The sequence below is a fragment of the Candoia aspera genome, chromosome 3 (genome assembly GCF_035149785.1).
Source record: "Candoia aspera isolate rCanAsp1 chromosome 3, rCanAsp1.hap2, whole genome shotgun sequence".
NCBI classification, from domain to species: domain Eukaryota; kingdom Metazoa; phylum Chordata; class Lepidosauria; order Squamata; family Boidae; genus Candoia; species Candoia aspera.
In genome coordinates this window covers 178,463,682-178,475,869 of record NC_086155.1, presented here as the reverse complement: position 1 = coordinate 178,475,869, position 12,188 = coordinate 178,463,682, and the positions used below count along the sequence as shown (strand labels likewise).

At 32.9% G+C, this 12,188-nt stretch overlaps 1 protein-coding gene across 1 annotated transcript in view; it reads right to left on the bottom strand.

Annotated features, from left to right (window-relative positions):
• ZFHX4 (zinc finger homeobox 4) overlaps positions 1–12,188 on the bottom strand; it is a 153,696-nt gene that overhangs the window by 90,856 nt on the left and 50,652 nt on the right. The gene's annotated exons all lie outside the window — the stretch shown is intronic.

Sequence of the window (12,188 nt, the reverse complement as noted above, 5' to 3'; positions counted from 1 at the left end):
ATGTTTATATAAATTTTCCATAAATCTGCATGCATGGAATAAGCTTACATTTTCTATAAACAAAAATGTTTCTCTTAATTATATGTTAGATATACTAAAATGTTAAGTAACTTAATTTGTAGTTTAACCTAATTCAAAACAGACTATAATGTGAAACTTTAAAATACATTCATAGTGACCCACAACAAATTTTTGCTTTAAAAAAAACTGTTTTTGCAAGCATTACTGACTCTGATTTCTGCCCACAGCATGAAACAAGATCCTCTTAAATTTTGATTTTTTTTTTCAGTGGAAAACCTTCATAGCATCCAAACATATTTTGTTACAGTAGTTGCTTTAAAAATCTATTCTAAATTATCTTGAGGAACAGAAATGCATTTCAAAAGCACAGTAAATATATTCTAAAAATAAGACTAATAATGTATCGTAGAGTGAGCACATAGATATAGTAAACTTTTTATTACATGCAGTTGATTCTTATTATGTAGACATACAATGTTTGTAAAAGTATTCTGAAGTTTCTGTGGTACGCACAAACACACGCATACACACAGATAAACAAGCTGCTGAAATTTTCTACATTCCAAAATAAATTTTACAGTGTATTTTTTTAAGCAAAAACAGTCCACTATTTGAGGAATTTCTTGTGAACTTCTATAAAAACAAGCTACATTTCCACCCATATTGACAAAGCACTGTGAGAAAGCTAAAAAGAAACATATCTGAAAACCAAATAGTCTTCGTTACTGTTCCCATACTGACAATCTAACAATTAATGAACAAACTAGAAATATAGCATAAAATGAATGAATCTATAAGGCAAACCAATTCTGACACTAAATAATATATATTTCTATTGCTACTGTACATTTCTATCCTTCTCAGGAGCAATGCTTGAGTATTCACAGAAGCTGCTTGTTGAGAATGGAATTAATTTAAGAAGTAACAATAAAATGTCCTGTTTTGTTATGGAATGCTGAAGCTAGATTTCAAATTTCTATTATAAATTTTGGGGTAATTTATGTCAACATGTGACTATTATTATTCATGCTCTTCTGTCAGCAAATAAACCCATCATTCCACAACATAGTCATTCCCTCACCACTAGAAACAGGACATTCCTATTCATATGGTATACCTGGCGAAATTACACATGCTCCCTCAGACTGAATGGGAATTGCATTAATTAAAAGAAGATAATTTCAATGGAGTCCTCTTTGAACAAAGCAAGTACTATCCAAAGCAGAACACTGTTTCTTGTAACTTGGGTGTGTGAGAACAGCAGGTCTCTGCCACTCTGCCTGCTCTTCCACTGCAACTTTCATTTGAACTATTTTTCCATCTTCACTAGTACTGTGTCTCCTAAAGCTTTCTGCCAAGCTTACTACCAAAAGTAAGCCAAGCATATCAAGCATGCTTGCTACTCACAAGCTAATGAACAATGCACAAAAACAAAAGAAACAGCAGGGCTGCTATTATCTGATCTCCAGTAAAACACACAAAAAATGGTCTTTCTGCTACAGAGGAAGTGCCAGTAAGCCTGCAGGTGTGAGCCAGTTAAAAGAAAAGACTTTGGTTAAATAGATTCTTTGGCTGTCAGGGATTAGAGTCATGGCACCAGTAGTAACACACATCTTTTTCTTTACTTTACAGAATTTTCTCACGAGTTTGCAAGAGTTCACCCCATCAAGAGCTTTCTGAGGCCACTGAAATGTCTTAAGTTTTAATTAAGTTAGAGTTGTCAGAAGAAAGCTTTTTTGGCACAGAGTCAGGGTCATTAATTACTTCTATCGTTGTTTCTTTCCGGGAAAAAAAAATCCACTTGCATGTTTTGTTTCTACCCTGTAACCTTTATTCACTTCCAAGCAAGAATAGATTCAGCAGTTTACCAATTACTTTCCTCAACCTTATGGATAATCTTCAATTTAGAAATGTTCTTCAATGGTGATTTAGGATACAGTTTTAATAATGATTGTGTTTATTGTAATCATGGAGGATCCTCAGATTCTTATAGTTCACAGCTTTAGTATGATTATTCCCTGGCTGTACCAATATAGTTAAATATTCGCATTCATATTCATTCCCAGAATGATTTATAATAAACATTTTTATTGCCAAAGCAGCTTATCATTTTTTTCTATGCTCTCATCTTGCACTGAAATTAATATGCTCTTTGAACACAAACTGCATGTGCACTAAATGACCACTAATTGAAAGCAGAGGGATTACTAAGATAAACGTTTAAAGTTGCTATCATGTCTAGCAGTTTGTATATCACATCAAAGTCACTTTTATTTCAGAGACGGATTTGTTTGCCCATCCACAACTAGTCAGAGATATAAAACAGAGCATCTACTGGTCTTCACATAAAACAAATAAGCAAACAATGTTTATTTAGAAATCGGAAAAGTTCTAAGTTGCACAACGCTCTCTGTCAACAAAACCTGGAGGGTAACTAGAGTTCTTACTTGAATAACGTATGGTTCTTCCACTATAGCAAGCTGCTCAGCCACCTAGCCAGTTTTCAAACATTTTGAATTTTATCTTTTGGTGTCAATTTTATCTCTTGGTGTCAATTAAATTGTGGGAGTACTACACAGACAAACACACATACACAAACATACAATGTAACAAATCACAATACCAATACTTATTTTGGTTTTGATTATTTTTTGTACTGCCTTGGAATAAATATTTTAAGGGCAATTAAGCAACATGCTATGGATTATTTATATGTATGTATGTATGTATCTGTCATCAAAGTATGAGGACAGGAAAATAGGTTCATGCAGAAACTAAGTGAAAATCCCTTTTTATTAACTGAAAAACAACCCTATTCTTACTAGGCCTGTTGTCCTGAACAACTCAGTTCAGATTACCAGGCACCTAGATAAAGTCTTCCATAAATGATCTCAGGGTATACTCAGGTTGTAATGAAAACATATGGATCTTTGTGTATTTAGGACCCGTTTTTCATGCTAAAAAATGGACCAAAACCATAACAGTTCTTAAAATGCCTGCGGAATGAATTTGCAAATTTTAGAGTATCAGGAAGATGTATTCCCAGCAACTGATCCCTAACAGCCCACAAGCTCCAAGGTGGACAGACCAACTGCGTACTTCAATTAGTAAAGCATTTAGCACCTTCAAAACAGGCCACTTCCCCACTAGTAACTACTTGCAACTTCGTAACATCTGTCAACAATTGTTGAAATGATGTAAAGCCTGTCTCATTACTCTTATATTGGGACAACAGTGGTTGGATGACTCCAGAAGACCTTGAAAGTAACTAATAGAGAAATGAGCACAGCTGGTCAGCCAGCTCTTTCAATAGATGTTGAATGTTACATATTGCAAGGCATGCATTAAGCAGACTTTAGGTACTTGCACTATTCTGAACTCATCAGCATCCTTAGGCATTTACAACTGAAACTTTTCCAAAACCCAGGGTGATGCTGTGGACACATTCCTTGCCAGAAATATAGCTACCATGCCAAAGTCAATACAGTTATGAGCCATTTTATCTTTATATCAAATATATTACACAGTGCTACAAGTCACCCAAAGCCTCAGACCAGTTGATGTTACTGCTGGGTAACATCTCATGGCTTTAATGTTGGTAGCAAGCAATTCATTATTTCTTCAACAATGCCACTGAGTATACTCAAGCTCTGGTCAGATTCCTATAATGCTGAACATTCTACTTCTACTTTCCCTGGCAGTTTCACTGCTTTTATCTTCCTTGAAAACCAGGAGCTTGTGATAGATTTCCACTGTGAGAAAGGATACATAAGAGCAATCATTTCTACCACCCAAAGCATTTTTGTATTTCACAGGGCAAATAAATTTTTAAAAGGAATGCCAACCATGCCAGTAGGAACTTCCCCACAGACATTCGGGAATCCTATTCAGTCAACCAGTTCTATGCAAGTGTAAATATCAGCGGGAAGTTGTTTGACTCTACAACAGGTGTTATTAAGAAATACCCCATATATAGACAACTATCTTTTTGACCAATAATACCAAAATTCAGAATCAATCTCTCTCTCTCTCTCTCTCACACACACACACACACACACACAAGGTTCACATAACATTCAGTACATGCAATTCTTCTGGCATTTATCCATTCAAGCAGATGAAAATATTGGCAACTTTTCTTTCTATAAACTTAATTTTAGCTCTGATTCTATTATAGCTGATAGGACAATTACAATATGTGCTATATGTTGGTTTAGCTGGCAAGCTACAATGACCAGCAGCTTCTTATTGTCATAATTTTTCAGGAATTGTTTTACAAATATTTTTGTTACAACTACAAATGAAAATTGAACAAAACAAGGCATGTGACTAAAATTCAAACAAAACAAAATATAAAATATAAAAAGCTTAATAAAAAACCTAACCTGAATATAAAGAGAAACAATTGTACAATACATATACAGTAACAACTCAATAAAAATTACTACAGAAGTTTATTAAACCTTGAAAACAGAAGATTGTATTGTCCAGTCGTTCCTTTTTTCTGATAAAGATACAGTTCAAAGGCTGAGAACTGACAGACTTGGTTGAGCAACCTTTACTATCTGGGGCACAAGTATCCACAGGAACCCATGATAATCTGTCGGCAATTGTCAAAGCATAACAGATCCAAAGCTCTTCATAAATGGACAAATTCCATTTATGGAATTTTTGGAATATAGCTCAACAGCATATCATTGTTTTAAACTGTTCCTCCCAAGAACTGGCTTGCCATATTAAGACTACCCAACCAAAAAGGAGCTACTACAGGACATGATTGAAGCATGTGTACCATGCACCTTCAATTTATTGCCATTCCTATGTAAGAATTAAGTCAACCAACCTTTTTTTGCACATCTGTTAAGGACTCCAATAAACCCCTCCAAATAATTTTGTTAAAATTATCGCAGGACCATAAAAAAATTATTATACCTTAAGATATGAAGCTAGTGATTGTGTGATACAGGAAGCTCCAATTCTCTATTCCAAAATTCCTGTGTATTATTCAAATTTTGTGTATTATTTTAATTATTAGTAATACTGAATTGTTGATTTAGTTTATAAAAAAACCTTCTCTAATACTTTCAAAATCACAGGGGTTTCAGAAGCAGCCAAGACATCTTAACCAAAGAAAGAATGTAACAAATGCCTTAACTGAATATACTGCCATTCAGCTGTTTGGGTAAATTGTACTTCTTTCTTGAAAAACTTTATTAATAGTTAAGTAAATAAAACGAACTATCCCATTTTCACTAATATGATTTTTAAAAATGTTTTTACCTGCTATTTTAAAATAAATGCTACTCCAAAGTCAACATTTAATTTCTTACCCATTAATGCCCAAATAAGAGTAACTGCCTTCAGTGTCGTAAACATGAAAGAATTTTTACTACAGTAGCTATTGTGTGAATATCGTAAGTATTCAGGGAAGGAAACATAGCTCACTGAGTAAACATGGGCTTTGCCTGCAGAAGGACTCAGGTTTAAAATTTAATACTAGACTAGATAAATAATAGTCTGATCTGATAAGGGCAGCTTCCTATGTTCTTAACCATTCTTTATTATTTGAATAGGATATAGGACAGAATGTCATTAGTTCTTTTAGTTCGAACAAGTATTACTTTTTTTCCAATCCAAATGCATAGATGGCACCAATCTGGGAACAGTTTAATACTGTTTTTCCTTATTTAGTCATAGACTATGTGCTTTACTGCTCTGAAGCTTCTTTACCCAGCATACACTTGTGGCATGTTTTTAAGCAGTTAATGTCATAAAGATTAATTATTTGCAGTATAACTATATCTTGCCTTCCATCCATTGTAGAACTCAAAGTGACACAGACTGATTTTCTGTGGGGAGACAGATCTTCTCAACTATTATTTCCAATCATGATACCATTGTATCATCATTGTAAGCTATGGAAATATTAGACAAAGTAATTATGATATACTTTTAGAAGTCAAAAGTTGAAAAAGCAAAATTTTCTTTCATTTTTAATGGTAGATTATAATGAATAAAACAGACAAATGCTTGCAATTTTGAAAATTTTGTGGAAGAGTAAATTGTAAGTTCTTCAAATAAGCATGCTGTAGTTCTAAACAAGTATTTTTAAAACCACATCAAAAACAATGAGGTACTACTCATAACATTTATTTTTATCTTAAGAAAATACCAATTTTCACATCTTAAATTATAATCCTATATACACTTATATGAAATAAGGATGGACTGTGGTATAGAATGGTCTTGAATATCTTCGAATTTAATTTTTGAGGCAATATTTGTAACAATAATCTCCTGATTCAGTAGCATTAGTATTATTTATTGCATCCAATACCTTATGTTTTGGAGTATTACCATTCTTTCCCCCTTTTTTTTTTTTTTTAGAAATGAAAAGAAATGTATTAATTTTCAGATTATCTGTTGTTCTGTGTCTGACCATCTGTCATTGCATAATTTGAATATCATGAAATCATACAGGCTAAATAAACAAAATAAAAACAAAACAAAACTATCTCACTAAATAGTGTTGCGTAGATCACCTATAAATCAGACTTTCCCCTGATTGGTATTATTCATTATTCAAATACAGTAATGTGCACATAAACACTCAAACATATACAGATATATCCAACTGACAAAAATAATATTAAACATTGTTTCTTCAGAGTTTCTTCATTTTCCCTAAACATTACATGAGTAACTGAAATTAATTTGTTACTTTGATTACAATAGGCAGAAAGCTTTTTGTTTCAGTGTTCCTACAGTTAACATACCACTATTGTGAAATAATATGAAAAACTTGTAGAGCCACATCAGGGTTCAAATCAACTATTTAACTCGGTGTATTTATTCGCCAATACACATTTCCTTCTAGAGAGTATTAACTCTCTAGATTGGGCATGGAAATGCATGTAAAGGAGGAAGCTTTTAATATATATTTTCTTGGAAATTCTACAATTTCCAAGAAAATATATATTTTTAGAAAAAATATAGTTATAATTTTATTTGTTTAAAAACATTTCTGAAGACATTAATAGCCCACCAAAAGCCTACATGCAATGTTATATTCATAGTCACATCTGATTTTTCCATTTATTTCTTAATGTTAGTATTTAGTCTACATCAGTGTTTTTCAAACTTTGCAACTTTAAGATTTATAGACTTCAACTCCCAGAATTCCCCAGCTAGCATGCTGAATTTTGGGAGCTGGTCCATACATCTTAAAGTTGCCAAGGTTGGGAAAAAAATGTCTACATGATAGCTGCTACAACAGCTATATTCCATTTCATTTTCTGGCCCTATTACCATATTATTTTTTTCGAATATAATCTATGCTTACTGTAATGCATATGAGATTTTTTTTTCTGTTGTTTAGGACAATTTGCAAATTTAACACTCTATTTATTTATTCATTTTCTCCCAGATTTCATTGCCATGTATATTCCTCAAAACTAGGCATACATTGTGGCATATTCAAAAAGAATTATTATAAATTATCTATTTCATAATTTTGTAAAGCATCAAGCTTTAAAAATGTATTAAGATTTATAGTAATCTAAAATTATTATAATTTAAATTTAAATTTAATTTAAATTTATATAATTTATATAAATATATATAAAATCTCCCCGTGTGGGGGAGATGGGTGGTGATAAAAATTTGATAAATAAATAAATAATTGTTTGAATATTTATTCAGCTTATTCAGCACTTTGATTTTTATTACATTATCCCCTACGTTCTAACACAATCATAGGTAATTCATAGCCTCCATGCACTGACATTTGTACAAGGAACTGCAATCAAAATTGTAATCATGGTTGCATCCATGCTTCATAACTAAAAACACATTTACTTCATGCAATGTAAGTCAATTGTGAGACTGAATCTGAATGATACTGAATTGTGCCCTTGCTTTAGGATACATAGGGATGAAGAAATCCTAAGCACACATCGTCTATTCAAGTGTCAGCGATAGCAGTTTCTTCCTGTATTTCCAAAATAAAGCTGAGAATAGAATTTATAGCTATTTTGGAAGCTATGGGTATAAGTGTCATAAATTCAACCAGGTCTGTCAGGAGTATACCAAAATCAGAATTAATGTGTTGATCAATTGTGGTCCCTTGAGCCCTTTTTTTTCCTGGTGGCTGCAGTCAGATCTCTTGGGAAAATGGAGGGTTCAAATCTTCTATAGTTAAATATTCTGGATTATTGTTTGGTTATCAGCCAAACTCCTGGGCCAACATTTTATTTAATGATTTGTCACCAGGCATTAAGCAACATGCAAACATACATTATTTATCAATTAATGCCAAGAAACTTCATAAAAAAGGTGGAGGGGAATCACATCTTTCTTTTCTGAACTGCCTCACTCAAAATGCTACAATACTCTCAGTAATCTAAATGCATGAGAAAAATCATGAACTAAGCAACACAGACTGAATCCAAATCTATCTACACTGGGTGCAGCGTAGTAGTAATGTTCAAACTTTAACCCGCATTCTGATCCTTTCCAGTTTAGAGATAGGTGTACTGCATCACATATTAAAAATGTGAAAAGTGAGAACTATAGAACAGATTGTGGGCCAAAGTTGTCTTAATTTCCCTTTCTCTCTTATTCCAAGAACTTGGTTAACTGCCCAACAGACAAAATAAATCTCAATTAATTACTTTATTATATGGCAAGTTGAATTGACATAACACTTAGAAATCATAGGAAACATAACCTGAATTACAAAAAGCTGATTTCTTTCTGGGGGCAGTTTTCAATTCTGCTTCTAAAAAGTTGAGGGAATATCTTGTGTAATCATCGCACAGGGAAAAGAACTCTTAGTGTTATGCCACAATTACCTTAGCATGTATGTGTATATATCTATAAACATGTATCATACATATGTGTGTATGAGAAAGATCAAAATCACAAACACTGAAGCCAGTGTTGGCTTGAGAAATTCACTATATGCACTTTCCATTCCTATCAACAGCTAATGAAGGTCTAATGGTTAGACCTTTTAGCCATTCCAAAACTTGCACATCTCTGTCCTATCTCTGTATCACTGTCTCTATATCTCTCCTCTTATCATATGTATGTCAGATGCTAATTTGTTGCTAAATAGTCCAAAACAAAAGCATCTGTGGTTATCGAGTTCACCTACATGCCTGTACAATTTCATCTATATGCAATGTCAGCCTTCCCTTGCTAGGTGCCCTCCAGATGTGTTAGACTAAAAATTCCAGTAAGTTGTTGGCCATGCTGAGTTGCAGTCAATGAATCTGGAGAACACAAGGTTGGTAGAAGCTACATTAGTTTCCTTTTCCATTCTTTCCCAACATAGTTTTTCATTCCAATATACTAAGAAGGTTCTTCCTCTCCAACTTTCAGAATCCTAACTAGACCTTCACCAAGCCTGATAAGAGTTCTACATTCCCTTTCTTTTCCTCAATTTCTTTCACACCGTTTTTTTGGAGAAATGGAAGCTCCTTTTTTAGGCAAAAGACAGAGATTGCAACAGAAATACTGTTCTAGGCTTAAAAGTCCTATTATTTCTCTCAAAATTTCTGATTTATCTTATAAGCTTAGCTACATTATCAAAAATATAGCTAAGCTTATATATAAAATGAGGAGATTTTATTGATTTAGGGTAACCCTATGGTTTATAGTATTATCAAAACATATGTAAGAATCCCTAATGTCTGGGAGCTTTTATGGTTTTGTTACCCTTATGTTATATGAAGGATATTATGTTCTTTTTATTATATTGCAGTTTTATAATATAATCTGTGAGGATGAAGGGTAATATTGTGATTTTTAAAAAAATAAACTAAAACAAACATGTGAGTCAAGGATTCCATGCAGAAAAATTTAAACTGAGCCTTCAAAGATGAAATTTAAATATATGACTTTTTTCAGTTTTCAGAAATACACTAGGAAAGCCAAATAAATATTAGACCCTTAATATCAGTTTCTTGGAGCTTTATATTAAAATACTTGACTAACTGCTAACCCTAACTAAATACAGGACAACTATACAGGTGAATGGCTCAAAGGATGCAAACAGATAATTGTGACTGCTCTGTTCCAAAGGCACAATGCTACTGAATATGGTTAGTGGATGCCAAAGTTAAAAGCAACAATAACACAGCTGTAAATACCTGCTTCAGGACCCTAAAGCAATGTCCGAGAAAGAAGAAATTCCATATTTTCCATTTATCTTAACAGTATGCAATCATCTATTCACTATCCTTACTTGAAGCCAGGAAAAAAACAGGAAATAGTCACAATTCATTTCATTCGGTGAGTAGGTCAGTGTTGCCTGGCCTAGTTTCATCTGTTTCTATTATTAAAAAAAATAATAAAACATGTTTGTTATTACATTTTTATTACAGATTGGCTGACAGAAGCACAAAGCCAGCAAAGAGTATTATGAGAAACAACAACATTTTTAGGAACCAGTTCTTATTTCTTTTCATTTGACTTTTGATAATATTCATGAAAATAATTATTTGGTACAAAAAGAAAATCTATTGTATTCATTCAGGCAAAACTCCCATTATCTGAAATTGATTCTATTTTTTTTTTTTTTTTTTTAAGACAGAGTTAGAGCATCTTATCTAAGTGCAAATGTGGAAATTCTCCTTGGATTGTAAAAGTCCCTTGGGGAAGGCTCTCTGATACCACAAGCATTCAAGACACCAATCTTTGTTAATCACTAACAGGTTAACATCTCTGAAAATAATACTGTCTAACAAGACAGGAATGCACAGGTCTGGTTCTCATAAAATTTCAGGCCCAGGACAAAACATAGGAATCTGGTAGGACTACTACTTTAAAATATATATTAATTAACAACACATTATCAGTCTGATAAAAAATATGGACTGCTATTATCTGCCTTCCAGATATACAATGGGATGTAAGAGCTTTTAAATAGCCTTTCTATTTTATATTTATACATTTGTGCGCACACACACTCACACACACACGCACACATTCTACAATTCAAGTCCATAAAGATAAGCAAGGAAAATAAAACCAGAAAAGGGAAATTAAAGATACTGCCATTTTTTAACAAATAAGCATGAACTATTTGAATATCAAATTACTCAGCTGATGTCCAAGACATGAAGGCTGAGCTATATTTTTATGATGACTGTGAATTTACTAAATAAACAGAGAACATAGGCCAGGTTGTAATGTCCCAACATTTTTTTTTAACAGTGGAATCTTATATGTGTCCCCTCAGAAGAAAACCCAGAGGGTTCACTGGGGCTTATTCCCAGGTAAATATGTACTAGTTGCAGCCTGAATAACTTGACCCATTCAGAAGTGTTCTTGTTAACATCAAGGTACATGCTATTCAGTGTTCATTATACAAACTTCTGGAGTCTAAGCTCAACATTTTTGTTTATTTTTACAAATATATAGTGATTTTTATTAAACTAAACTTTATTGCTTTTATTGTATTTTTTTATTTATTTATCTGAGATTTGCTTTATTTGTTTATTTAATCAGTTTGTATAGCCACCCACTTCAAAAAGTGACTCTGGGTGGCAAACAATATCAAAACAAAAATAGAAAACAAATACAATAATTGCTTGTCATCCCCAGAAAATAAAAAACCACTTTACATTTATTCCTCTAAATAATCAGGCTTAAAAATAGCTGGTCACAATTGAATCACCAATAGTCAGCAAATGCTGCCCACTTCCAATTTTCAAAGGCTATTGGTTCTTTTAAGGCTAAGAGGCATGCAACAATGTAGACAAAGAAATATAATGTATATGCACACCATGTTCTGATGACCACCTTGTGTTGCCAAGTCTGTATTTTGAATGTAAACATTCATTTTTTTTGTTTGTTCAAGATTTAAGAGCTCTACATTTGGAAGGAAAGGTAAGACCTGTACAAAGGGAGCTTCTATTCTGCCTCAGACATGGGATTTCTAGGGTTGGACAGGACAATACTTTCCTACTACCACTAGAATTAAGAGCTTAAAGAAGGGACAGGATTGCCATAATAGTCCATCTTTTCTTGAAGTTAATAAATAACTGGAATTAAGGATGAAGGAAAAGATATCCTTGTGAAAACAGTGCAAAGAACAATTTAGTTTATGGATAGTTCTGCTTGTGCCCAGCTATTTTATCAAATGTACAAAAGGAAGAAAT